The sequence below is a fragment of the Oncorhynchus mykiss genome, chromosome 28, assembly GCF_013265735.2.
Source record: "Oncorhynchus mykiss isolate Arlee chromosome 28, USDA_OmykA_1.1, whole genome shotgun sequence".
In the NCBI taxonomy this organism is placed as follows: Eukaryota; Metazoa; Chordata; class Actinopteri; order Salmoniformes; family Salmonidae; genus Oncorhynchus; species Oncorhynchus mykiss.
The window spans coordinates 25,234,269-25,246,832 of NC_048592.1; positions in this window are offsets into that span (position 1 = coordinate 25,234,269).

Below are 12,564 nucleotides of genomic sequence, written 5' to 3' on the forward strand. Positions count from 1 at the left end.
TGTCAGCCCCAATACATGTTTATGTCATCGTCCTCAATCAACTGCATTACAGTTAAAAACTGCTTTGACTACCACCACTAATTTCTGTATGCTAGCAATGCTACCAGTTTATATGAATGGGAGTTAGCATTTAGCAGTCACGTTTTCAAAAATTCTAAATGTTACGCAGCAAAAACAGCCAAATATAGTCAAATCGGATTTTAGTAACCATATTGTGGGCCTGTTACAAAACATCAATAATGACGGATTAGACAAATATTAATTTGTTAGATCAGATTTGTTGAATGTGCGCCAATCCTTCTATCCCCGATGGTCTGCATTGCATTGACCTCTTTACAGCATATATCCCCAGTCCCTCATATTCATGTCTTTGAAAACCCAACACGGGGTATCATAACAATGTTTTTTTATTTGAGGACTTGTTCTTATAGTCTATCATCAAAGTTCTCCACGTTTGTTGTCAAGTAAGTTGTCAAAAAGTTGAGTTTGTGTTTATACAGGATGTACACTTACCGTCAACCAATCATGTCAATGTGGAGGTATATGGAGATATGTGGAGCCCTCTGCATTTTAAAAGCCAATTTATGCTTGATCTGAAAATGTGGTCTGAGGCTTCCTTTGGAAGCACACCCGCCGCAACTGCGGAACCTCCGGAGGCATGCAGAGGCCAAATCAAGCTCCGTACCACTTCGCTGTGCGCCTCTCAAATGTTGTAACAATGTGGAGGGCTTCATATAACTCCGCATTGACATGATTGGGGGCGGTACGTCCTGTATAAACACAAATTCACTTCTTTGACTTCCTTCACAACCGCTCTGCGAAGCGCAAGAACTTCTGCAGAGGCCATATCACCATAAATGCTGTATGTGCATCTCAAACCAGGAACATTGAGGTTATTCTGAACTTGGTGATCTTTGGGAGGAATCTGAACCTCCCTTTGCCTCACAGCCTGAGAAGAACTGGAATCACTCCAGGCCTCCTCAAATCCAGTGGCTAAGCCTCTCGGTTAGGCCACTTTAACTGGTCAAATTTCAGCTGGGAGAGTCACTTTTCCATGATGTTCTGCCTCCATTGTGGCACTAGATATGTTGTCCATTACTAGGTGACAGATTGCCCTTGTGAACATTTTCATAGTATCATTGTGAATCTGCAAGGAACTGCCAGACACCAGAGAGCTACTACCATTGTTTTTATTTATTTTACCTTTATTTAACTAGGCAACAAATTCTTATTTTCAATGGCGGCCTAGGAACAGTGGGTTAACTGCCTGTTCAGAACGACAGATTTGTACCTTGTCAGCTCGGGGATTTGAACTTGCAACCTTCTAGTTACTTGTCTAATGCTCTAACCACTAGGCTACCCTGCCACCCCATCTAGGACAGTCACTTGAGAAGTAGTGGAACTTGAGCTTCGGTGGCTTGATGCTCTGGATGGAACATCAAAGGAAGCAGCAGTCGCTTCACGGACTGCTCAGTGAACATTAGATGAGTTTGGAGGAGAAGGGCTTCCCCGCTTGGTTTTCTCTCCTTATGCAGTTAAACAGTCGAATGCCACCGATTTGACAAGTCAGATGCTGTTCTGCCCCCGAATGAGGCTCTCAAGTTGACTCACAATGTCATGATACAATATATGAATCTTCTCCTTTGAGATAAGTTCTTCCAGCCTTGTTAGATCAGTCTGGAGAAGGAATCTGCTGCTGCACTTCAGGATTTTCAATGATAATGCTCACCACGTCATTCATGGTTTTTCTTTGGCCACTCAATACATGTGCTTCTAACGATTGTCCAGGAAAGTTATTGTCCAGCAACTCAGTTGATATTGGAGTTCCTGGGAGTATTGTAACATTTCTGCAACCTTGAGGCCTTTGACACTGTAGATAAACGAGATGAACGCCTTTGAGGCTCTTGCCAATCCCCCTCTTTATTGTCCTCATTGCGAACTAGCTCCACATTTACCAGCACCGTTCCCACAATGTCATGGAGTCGTACCAGCTCCCCTGAGGTCCTCTTGGACCTGTCCTCTTGGATGGTATCCAAGACCTGTCCTCTTGGATGGTATCCAAGACCTGTCCTCTTGGATGGTATCCAAGACCTGTCCTCTTGGATGGTATCCAAGACCTGTCCTCTTGGATGGTATCCAAGACCTGTCCTCTTGGATGGTATCCAAGACCTGTCCTCTTGGTTGGTATCCAAGACCTGTCCTCTTGGATGGTATCCAAGACCTGTCCTCTTGGATGGTATCCAAGACCTGTCCTCTTGGATGGTATCCAAGACCTGTCCTCTTGGATGGTATCCAAGACCTGTCCTCTTGGTTGGTATCCAAGACCTGTCCTCTTGGATGGTATCCAAGACCTGTCCTCTTGGATGGTATCCAAGACCTGTCCTCTTGGATGGTATCCAAGACCTGTCCTCTTGGATGGTATCCAATATTTGTATGATGCTTTTCTTGGCTTGCGCCATCGATGCAACAGTGGTTTTCAGATCCAATTGCGGATGCTGACTGAAAAACTCTCAGGTTTTTCAGCGGGTGCTGATAAATAGTCTGTGCTACCCAGGTGGTGAGAGTAGGTAACAACATCTCCACCCCGCTGATCCTCAACACTGGGGCCCCACAAGGGTGTGTTCTAAGCCCTCTCCTGTACTCCCTGTTCACCCACGACTGCGTGGCCATGCACGCCTCCAACTCAATCATCAAGTTTGCGGATGACACTACAGTGTTAGGCTTGATTACCAACAACGACGAGGAGGTGAGGGCACTCGGAGTGTGGTGTCAGGAAAATAACCTCACACTCAACGTCAACAAAACAAAGGAGATGATTGTGGACGTCAGGAAACAGCAGAGGGAGTACCCCCCTATCCACATCGACGGGACAGTAATGGAGAGGGTAGTAAGTTTTAAGTTCCTCGGCGTACACATCACGGACAAACTGAATTGGTCCACCCACACAGACAGCGTTGTGAAGAAGGCGCAGCAGCGCCTCTTCAACCTCAGGAGGCTGAAGAAATTCGGCTTGTCACCAAAAGCACTCACAAACTTCTACAGATGCACAATCGAGAGCATCCTGTCGGGCTGTATCACCGCCTGGTACGGCAACTGCTCCGCACTGCCTGTTCACCCCACTATCATCCAGAAGGCGAGGTCAGTACAGGTGCATCAAAGCAGGGACCGAGAGACTGAAAAACAGCTTCTATCTCAAGGCCACCAGACTGTTAAACAGCCACCACTAACATTGAGTGGCTGCTGCCAACATACTGACTCAACTCCAGCTCACTTTAATAATGGAAATTGATGGAAATTGAGGAAAAAATGTATCACTAGCCACTTTAAACAATGCCACTTAAAATAATGTTTACATACCCTACATTACTCATCTCATATATATATGTATATACTGTACTCTATATCATCTACTGCATCTTGCCATCTTTATGTAATACATGTATCACTAGCCACTTTAAACTATTCCACTTCTATGTTTACATACCCTAGATTACTCATCTCATATATATATGTATATACTGTACTCGATACCATCTACTGCATCTTGCCTATGCCGTTCTGTACCATCACTCATTCATATATCTTTATGTACATATTCTTTATCCCTTTACACTTGTGTGTATAAGGTAGGAGTTGTGGAATTGTTAGGTTAGATTACTCGTTGGTTATTACTGCATTGTCGGAACTAGAAGCACAAGCATTTCGCTACACTCGCATTAACATCTGCTAACCATGTGTGTGTAACAAATAACATTTGATTTGATTTGACTAAAGTTTTAAGTCAGAAATGGCAGCACCACATTGGAAGCTCTTGTTTGAAGTCTCAGAAGCCTCTAACCTCTTGATATTGAGGCTTCTGACTTCAGGTCAACACTAGAGAGTTTCTCAATGGTTGACATTAAAGGAGATCCAAGCAGAAGGTGAAAGTATGAGATTGTTTTGCCTCAACATGCCAGAGTATACAATCGCTTTCAGAGATTTTTTGCAGATTAAGACCACCAACCCAATCCCGTAATGCCAAAATACATACTTTGTGTGTGATGTCACGAACACATCCATTGTTCCTTGCTCTTTCCTGGCATTCGCCTGAGTCAACCATGACAGCCATGATCTCTCCTGACAATGGTGTAAGGCAAGCCTCAATGTCCCTGTCCTCCTTATAGATGGAGTGGTCTTTGCTTGAGGCACAACCTGTCCAGTGACCAAATCATTGTAGCTTGGCAGAGATAACAGATATCATCTTTTCAGTGGCTTGCATGGCTCACCTGACTCACATCTCTGACAACAGATCTGGCCAATCCAGGTAAGCCAGAAGAGCTAGATTGATCACCCAGGGCCTGAAGAATTGTATCCTCGTTGATCCCAAACAGGGCATTAAGAGATTCTGTCAGGGGAACCTCTCCTCTATATACCCTCTGCAAGGAAGTCAGACAAACACCAAAATGTATTGATCTTGTGTAATGTTTACATATTGATCTCTATGAATTGTTACTTTGAATTAACCAATATTTAATTATCTAATCATGTAACATTTACTTCTCTAAAGTGTTTATATGTCGTGTCTTATTTTATCATACAGTGCATTTGGAAAGTATTCAGAGCCCTTTACTTTTTCAAAATGTTATGTTACAGCCTTATTCTAAAATGGATTAAATACAAAAAAAACTTCTCATTAATCTATTCACAATACCCTATAATGACAAAGTGAAAAACAGGTTTTTAGAATTTTTGCCAAATGTATAAAAAATACAAAAAATAAATACCTTATTTACATAAGTATTCAGACTATTTGCTATGAGACTCGAAATTCAGCTCAGGTGCATCCTTTTTCCATTGATCATCCTTGAGATGTTTCTACAACTTTATTGGAGTCCACCTGTGGTAAATTCAATTGATTGGACATGATTTGGAAAGGCACACGCCTGTACATGAATCTGCAATAAATTATAACCTGGGTACTGAGAACAGAGCATGTGAGCGGAGTTGAGCGCTCAGGTGCTCCCTGTCCTTATACAGCATATGAACACTCTAAATAGGTCAGGCGCCAGACAGGGAGCGTAAGAAGGAACGAAAATGAATTATTTAGGCTATATTATTTCAATTATTTGAAGGCTATAGCCTAAGCCTACAAAGAAATACATTGTGAAGCATTTGCGAGGGCGACACAATAGGCTGTTTGGGAAATAAAGCCCTCAGCATTTACAACATTTAGTTATATTAAATCATTATAGTCTGTCTATAAATTGCGCATATAGGCAGTGACCTACTTAGAATGAAATACATATTAAACGAAAAATGACTTAATAATGCCTTTGAGTTCATTTTTAGAATTCATTTTTAGAATCACGAGTTTGGCCAGTCTGTGGCTTCAGGCTCATGCGATGGTGCCACTTGCCAGGCTGGGCAGGCTGGGCATTCAAAACGGAATGCCCATTGAACGTGGAAATATACAGGCCTATTGGGCCAAAATCAATTACCGTATTGCAGGGTTCCCCAACTGGCGCCCCCCCCCCCTCAAAAAAAAATATTCTGAATATTTTTTTATTTAAAAAAAAAAACAAGTCCCAAATGCAAAGAAGGAAGTTACCCTACCTAAACAATACAAAAGTTACATTTGCAATTAATTCATAAGGAGAGAGTATGCAGGAGACAGTCAACTAATAAAGTAGGCAGCGGCCCATTTTGTGGAGCGGAAACGTAAAGATGCAACCACAGCGCAATCAATAGGAGGTGAACAGCGAGCTCCTGGTGCTGAAAATATAACTAATGTGTTATGCAAGTGTTGCACAACAACAGACGGATAAACCTACACCAGTCGAGTAACTAATTTCAACAATCTTTTTTTATTTTATTAGACTTTATAAACAACAAGAGGGCTTATTTCTTCCGAGCCTAGGCCTATATAAAATAATGTAACTGACGGAGATCGGCTTAACAGCATCTTTCACAAAAAAAAGATATGTCCTATTAGAAATTTGATTTTTTTTTATTAGGCCCACTTACAATTGCAACTGGCCAAAAATGTAGCATCTTACATAAAACAATCACTTAAAAAAAAAAGTCAATGTCTGTGTCTGAATATCTGTGTCGTGAGAGCCTGCTTGCCCTGCTCCTTTAACAAACAGAAAATACTGTCAGTTTGAGACCTAAATATCCCTGGATAAGCACTCAGTAATGTTAGTATTTACCAAATACAGTCATATAGGCCACTAAGTTATTTACTCAACGGAAAAAGTTGAATTTCCCCTCGGACACGATCTTGTGGATGTCGCATGAGATCAGTAGCGATTTTAGCATGTAAATCTTGCTTGGGGAAAAAAAACCAATTTTAGATGCATGACAGAAAAACCACTACACAACACAACACCAAACAATACATGAATTGCACTATAACGGTGACAAACAGTGCACAGAAACCGTTAGGACCTACATAAAGCTGTCCCAACAGCAGAGCTTTCTTTTCAGCACCATGGAGTGAATCCTGCTACACCTGCCTATCAACAGAGCCTTGTCTGGCAGCAAAACAGTTAATTCAGCCTCATTTACTGCATGTTTAAAAAAACATAGCTGATATGGCTGACTTGCTTAAAGAAATGTGGTTCTACTGACAATTGAGATGTACAAACTATGGCATAAGGGAAGGATGAGCGGACAAGAGGCAATCCGTAATTTTGATTGAGACGTTAATGAGCGATCCACCGTGAGATGGATCTGATTTTGATGCGTAGGCACTCTTCGATTGACCTATGTGAAAGCCGGATTCCTGTCGTGAGTTTATATTACGTTCATATAGAAAAATGAGGACTCGCATGTGTAAGTCGATCCAAACATTGTTACCACGTAAAATGCACGCTTCTTTATGTGCTGTATTCCTTTGAGCATGTCACCCAGAACGCACACAAGGACTCCGCACTCCTAAACTCATCCCTGATTTGGCTCGGTGTCTGGAATTCAATCAGCTCAGTTTGAATTTCGGCCTCATCCAGCGAGGGTATAATTTTCTTAGCAAGGGAGGATCATTTAATAACTTTAATTTAATAACTTTTAATAATGACACTAATAATAATAATCTTTACATATCTTGCATTACTAATATCATATGTATATACTGTATTCTATACTATCTACTGTATCTTAGTCTATGCCGCTCTGACATTCCTCCTCCATATATGTTCTTAATTCCATTCCTTAACTTAGACTTATATGTATTAGGTATTTGTTGTGAAATCGTTAACTATTACTTGTTTGATATTGCTGCACTGTCGAAACTAGAATCACAACCATTTCGCAACACCCGCAATAACATCTGGAAAACACATGAATGTAATCAATAAAAAAATAAAAAAACATATGATTTGAATTCTCCACGGATCACGTACAAACGCAATGATATCCTTGGGCATGCTGTAGTCTTCAAATCTGGTGGAGAAGTTGTCCCTCAGCTGCTTGATGAAATCTTCCATCACCTCTGTGACAATGCTGTGGCCTGGTCCCTCTGCCTGTCGTTTCTTCAGTGTGCTGAAATGCAGTAGTCTTCCAGATTACATGTCCAAATCGAAAACCTCAAGCTTCCTAATAATAAAGGCCTCAAGTTTTTCCACCATATCCACGACTGTTTTCCCTCCTTGTAACTGCATATGTAACCCGTTTAAGTGACATAACATGTCAACCGTGTGTGTGTAGCTTGCAGTTAACTCTTTAATGTGTCTGCGTCCGGCCCTTGTCTGAGGCGGGGCCGGACATGCTAATAATGACGTCTTTGCAAACAGCGACATTTTCATTGCAAATAAGACACACTGGCTTGGTATTGGGAAAATATGGTAAGATAACGCATGTACATTATTCCCTGAAACTTCGATTTTCATTATCTACCTTTCTTTGTTACTTTTTGAGTGACTTTTTGTCTTGCTATCAAGCTAATTGTTTTGAACGAATTTTGACGTAAAAAAGTGACGTAAACTCACCCCATTCCGTACAAATGTGCATAACCGCGACATTCAAACGAAGCTACAAAGAAACGAATGGGACTATAGCGACTGTGTTGACTTCAAAATCGGGGGTGTGAACTAGGTTCTATTCAAGCGTTGATCGACATGGTAATAGCTCTATAGTATTGGAGAAAAGTTGAAAAAACGTACCCTCCGTTACATCGAGGCGTGTCATGTCGTAACATACAGCACGCATAAAGCTACTATTTATGTCTTACAATTTCTCTCCACCAGGTGTAGCACTTCTCCCATCCTTTAAAAACAAGAAATGGACAGTGACGGGGTAAGGGGAATACCTAGTCATTTTTAGCATCATCATTACATGCGATCATCATTCTCAAAGCCACTGTTTACTTATAAGATCACTTTAGCACCGCCCTAAAAACCCTATTCAAATTCGACACAAACGTTCAAATAGGTATGTAATGACACCTTATATAAACTCTTTATAGTGTTTTATTTACATTTAAGAGGCGATAAGGTGATAAGTTGGACAGATCGAGTGAAAAAAAGCAATTTTCCCACACAACATCTCTCCTTCTCACTATCACACATTAGTTTCGCTTCCCCACCCGCCATTTTTAAAAAGACCCGACGGGGCTCATTGCCTGCTTGAATTATGCAGAAACGGGCAGCATTTAGGTCATGTAATAGATTCTGTTGGAAAGGGGAGAAATTGTTCTTTACAATGGTATTGACATTACAGTTGATATGGAAGTATTACGTTTTTGGGGCGCTAAAATAAGGGCAATTGTACGGACCAAGGCGATGTACGAGTTTACGTTAGTGTAGACTTAGTAGGCTACGTAGACCTGTTTTCCTCACCAACGCACAAAGAAATAGACAAAAATAATAATTGTAATAGAGACATGGTGATTTTACATGGTAATCAGATTGAAATTATTATGTTATTGTCTCTGAATTTATTATGCACTAATCAGATGTGTTACAAATGTTGTTCAATTTGTAGTGTAGGCAAATTCATTGTGATAATATTATATACTAATTATGTTCTGGCCCACCAACTATTATCTCAGGAAAAAATTGTCCCGAGGCCAAACCTATAGTTGACGAACCCTGTCCTATTGTATAGATAATAGAAAGAAAAGTAAGGAAATGTTTAAGAGATCTGATTTTTTGTTTATAAATACTTTGCTACAATGACACCCTTAGTTATCTACCTATCTTGTTCCTTTCTTTTAGCATGTGCACGTAGTAAGTACTACGTAAGCGTATTTTCAGATTCCAAAATGATTATTTAGTTGTGGACACTAAATCACCGCACTCCCTCTCTTGGTGTTGGTCCTCATCTTCGTAAGTCACCTTGATTTAGCAGCTTTGTGTTCTATCAGTTTCTGTATGAAATTATTTTGTTAACTCCATGACAGTAGCTAAAGAAAGGGGCAATAGCAACACACATGTAGACTACAAATGCATGCTGGACCGGGCATGCCCTGAGCTCCTGAAGGGAGCGAAATGGAGAGGGCTAGAAGGCCGAGGCTCCAGCCTTTGAAATCTTTCTCCATACACCAGTCAAATTGGGCACGCTCGGCTCCTTGCTCTGCTCCAAGTTCCGTCCTGCTCACATACTCTGACTGGGGAGCATAGGATAGGCTATTCCATGGCAAGCTTACTAAAATATCAATGCACAGTTCAGTCAACCAAATTAATATAGTTGTAATCAGGGGTGGTAATAGGGGAAATAATCATTCCTGGAACCCTCCGGTGTAAAAATCCATTAATTCAATGTAAAAATGTACATTTTCAAAATTTAACTAGGCCTATCATGATCTTGAAGCCTTATGGAAATAATACAATTTTCAACTCTGATTTGCATTAGGTCAAAAGAATGGCACGGAAGGGGATGGCTGCCGTTTTACGGCTTCTAACCAACTGTGCTATTTTGTGTGTTTTTTCGCATTGTTTGTATTTTCGCATTGTTTGTATTTTCTGCATAATGTTGCTGCTACCGTCTCTTCCAGAGCTTCTGGATATCAGAACAGTGATTACTCATCTTGAACTGGACAAAGAATCTTTCTTTAATGAGTCACCAGGCCCAAATCACCGTCATTTGCGTGAAGAAAAGACGGAGGCACAGGGGGTGGAGATCGGGGTGTTTTATGATAATTCGTCGGTGAGTGGGTAACCCGCCTCTATCATCCGTTTTATTGTCCAACGTGCAACGTTTTCCGTGCATCGGCAGGACAGAACAGCTACGTCCGGCTACGCCATTGGACATAAACATTACACAACAAGTTGGAAATCGCAAATTCAACGAGTGGTTTGGTAGGAATCAGTGACAGTGGCTGTGTGGTCCCAAATATGGGATTAAGGGGCTCTTTTCCAAGTTTTAAATTATAACCTTCAACATTGGCCATGCTGTCAATGAAGCATGATTTGTGCCTCGCTCAAAACAATTTGGAGGACCGCCGCACCACCTTACTCTTCAAGTGAGACGAGCACAACAATGTGAGCCCAAAAATGTATTGTATGCTGCTTCATAAATTATGTAATATGCCAGGGAGATACAGTGCCTTGCGAAAGTATTCGGCCCCCTTGAACTTTGCGACCTTGAATAATTTTGCACGCCCAATTTTTCAGTTTTTGATTTGTTAAAAAAGTTTGAAATATCCAATAAATGTCGTTCCACTTCATGATTGTGTCCCACTTGTTGATTCTTCACAAAAAAATACAGTTTTATATCTTTATGTTTGAAGCCTGAAATGTGGCAAAAGGTCGCAAAGTTCAAGGGGGCCGAATACTTTCGCAAGGCACTGTATGTATACTGTAGTTAAGAAAGTAATACTGCCTCCCGGGTAGCGCAGTGGTTAAGGGCGCAGCGCCAGCTGTGCCACCAGAGACCCTGGGTTTGCGCCCAGGCTCTGTTGCAACCGGCCGCGACCGGGAGGTCTGTGGGACGACGCACAATTGGCCTAGCGTCGTTAGTGAGGGCTTGGCCGGTAGGGATATCCTTGTCTCAGCGACTCCTGTGGCGGGCCGGGCGCAGTGCACGCTAACCAAGGTTGCCAGGTGCACAGTGTTTGCGCGCTGTGTTAAGAAGCAGTGCGGCTTGGTTGGGTTGTGTATCGGAGGACGCATGACTTTCAACCTTCGTCTCTCCCGAGCCCGTACGGGAGTTGTAGCGATGAGACAAGATAGTAGCTACTAAAAAACAATTGGATACCATGAAATTGGGGAGAAAAAGGGGTAAAATAAAAAAATAAAAGAAAGTAATATGTTGTTTAGTACCATGTTAGCCCATGTGCCTCACCCTATTAATTTCCCCCTCTTACTGTTCTGATTGTTCTACTGCTTTAGAGAAATGTAAGCATTGTGTATTGTAAGAGCTTTCATTATCTGCTTATATGCCCCCTTTATTTATCCTACGGTTCTAACTTGGTGTACAGGGAGAGCACTGTAAGAACGGCCCATGTCCTTAATTCTGTCGCTGTATATTTCAAAAGTGTAATATAACAAATAGTTATATTGACAAACGTTACGTCCATCCTAGCTCGCTCATTGTCTTAATCGATATTACGGAGAGCCTATAATCCGTTTGTCGTCCCCTTATGCCATAGTTTGTACATCTCAATTGTCATTAGAAACCACATTTGTTTTAAGCAAGTCAGCCATATCAGCTATGTTTTTTTTTTAAGTTATTAAATTAGTTTGAATAAACTGTTCACTGCCAGACAAGGCTCTCTGCCAGACAAGGTGTAGCAGTAGTAAGATGTTGGGGCTGCTGTTGGGACAGCTTTATGTAGGTCCTAACAGTTTGTGGGCGCCGTTTGCCACCATTATAGTGCAATTAATGTATTGTTTAGTTTTGTGTTGTGTAGTGGCTTTGCTGGCATTCATTCCACTTTAGTTTTTTTTCCTCCACCAAGATTTACATGCTAAAATCGCCATTGCCATATGTACATATTCCAAACAGAAGCCATGGATTACAAGCAACATCCGTACCGAGCTGAAGGCTAGAGCTGCCGCTTTCAAGGAGAGGGACACTAATCTGGACACTTATAAGAAATCAAACAGGTAAAGCATCAATACAGGACTTAGTTTCAATCCTACTACACCGTCGCTGACTCTCGTCGGATGTGGCAGGGCTTGAAAACTATTACGGACTACAAAGGGAAACCCAGCCGTGAGGTGCCCAGTGAGACACGAGCCTACCAGATGAGCTAAATTACTTTTATGCTTGCTTTGAGGCAAGCAACACTGAAGCATGCATGAGAGCACCAGCTGTTCCGGGCGACTGTGTGATCATGCTCTCCGTAGCCGATGTGAACAAGACCTTTAAATAGGTCAACATGCACAAGGCCATGGGGCCATTTGGATTACCTGGACGTGTACTCATTGCATGCGTGGACCAACTGGCAAGTGTCTTCACTGACATTTTCAACCTCTGAGGTTGTAATACCAACATGTTTCAAGCAGACCACCAAAGTCCCTGCTTAAGTGAAGATAACCTGCCTAAATGACCACCGCCCCATAGCACTCGTGTCGGTAGCCATAAAGTGCTTTGAAAGGCTGGTCATGGCTCACATCAACACCATCATCCCGGGATCCCCACCCC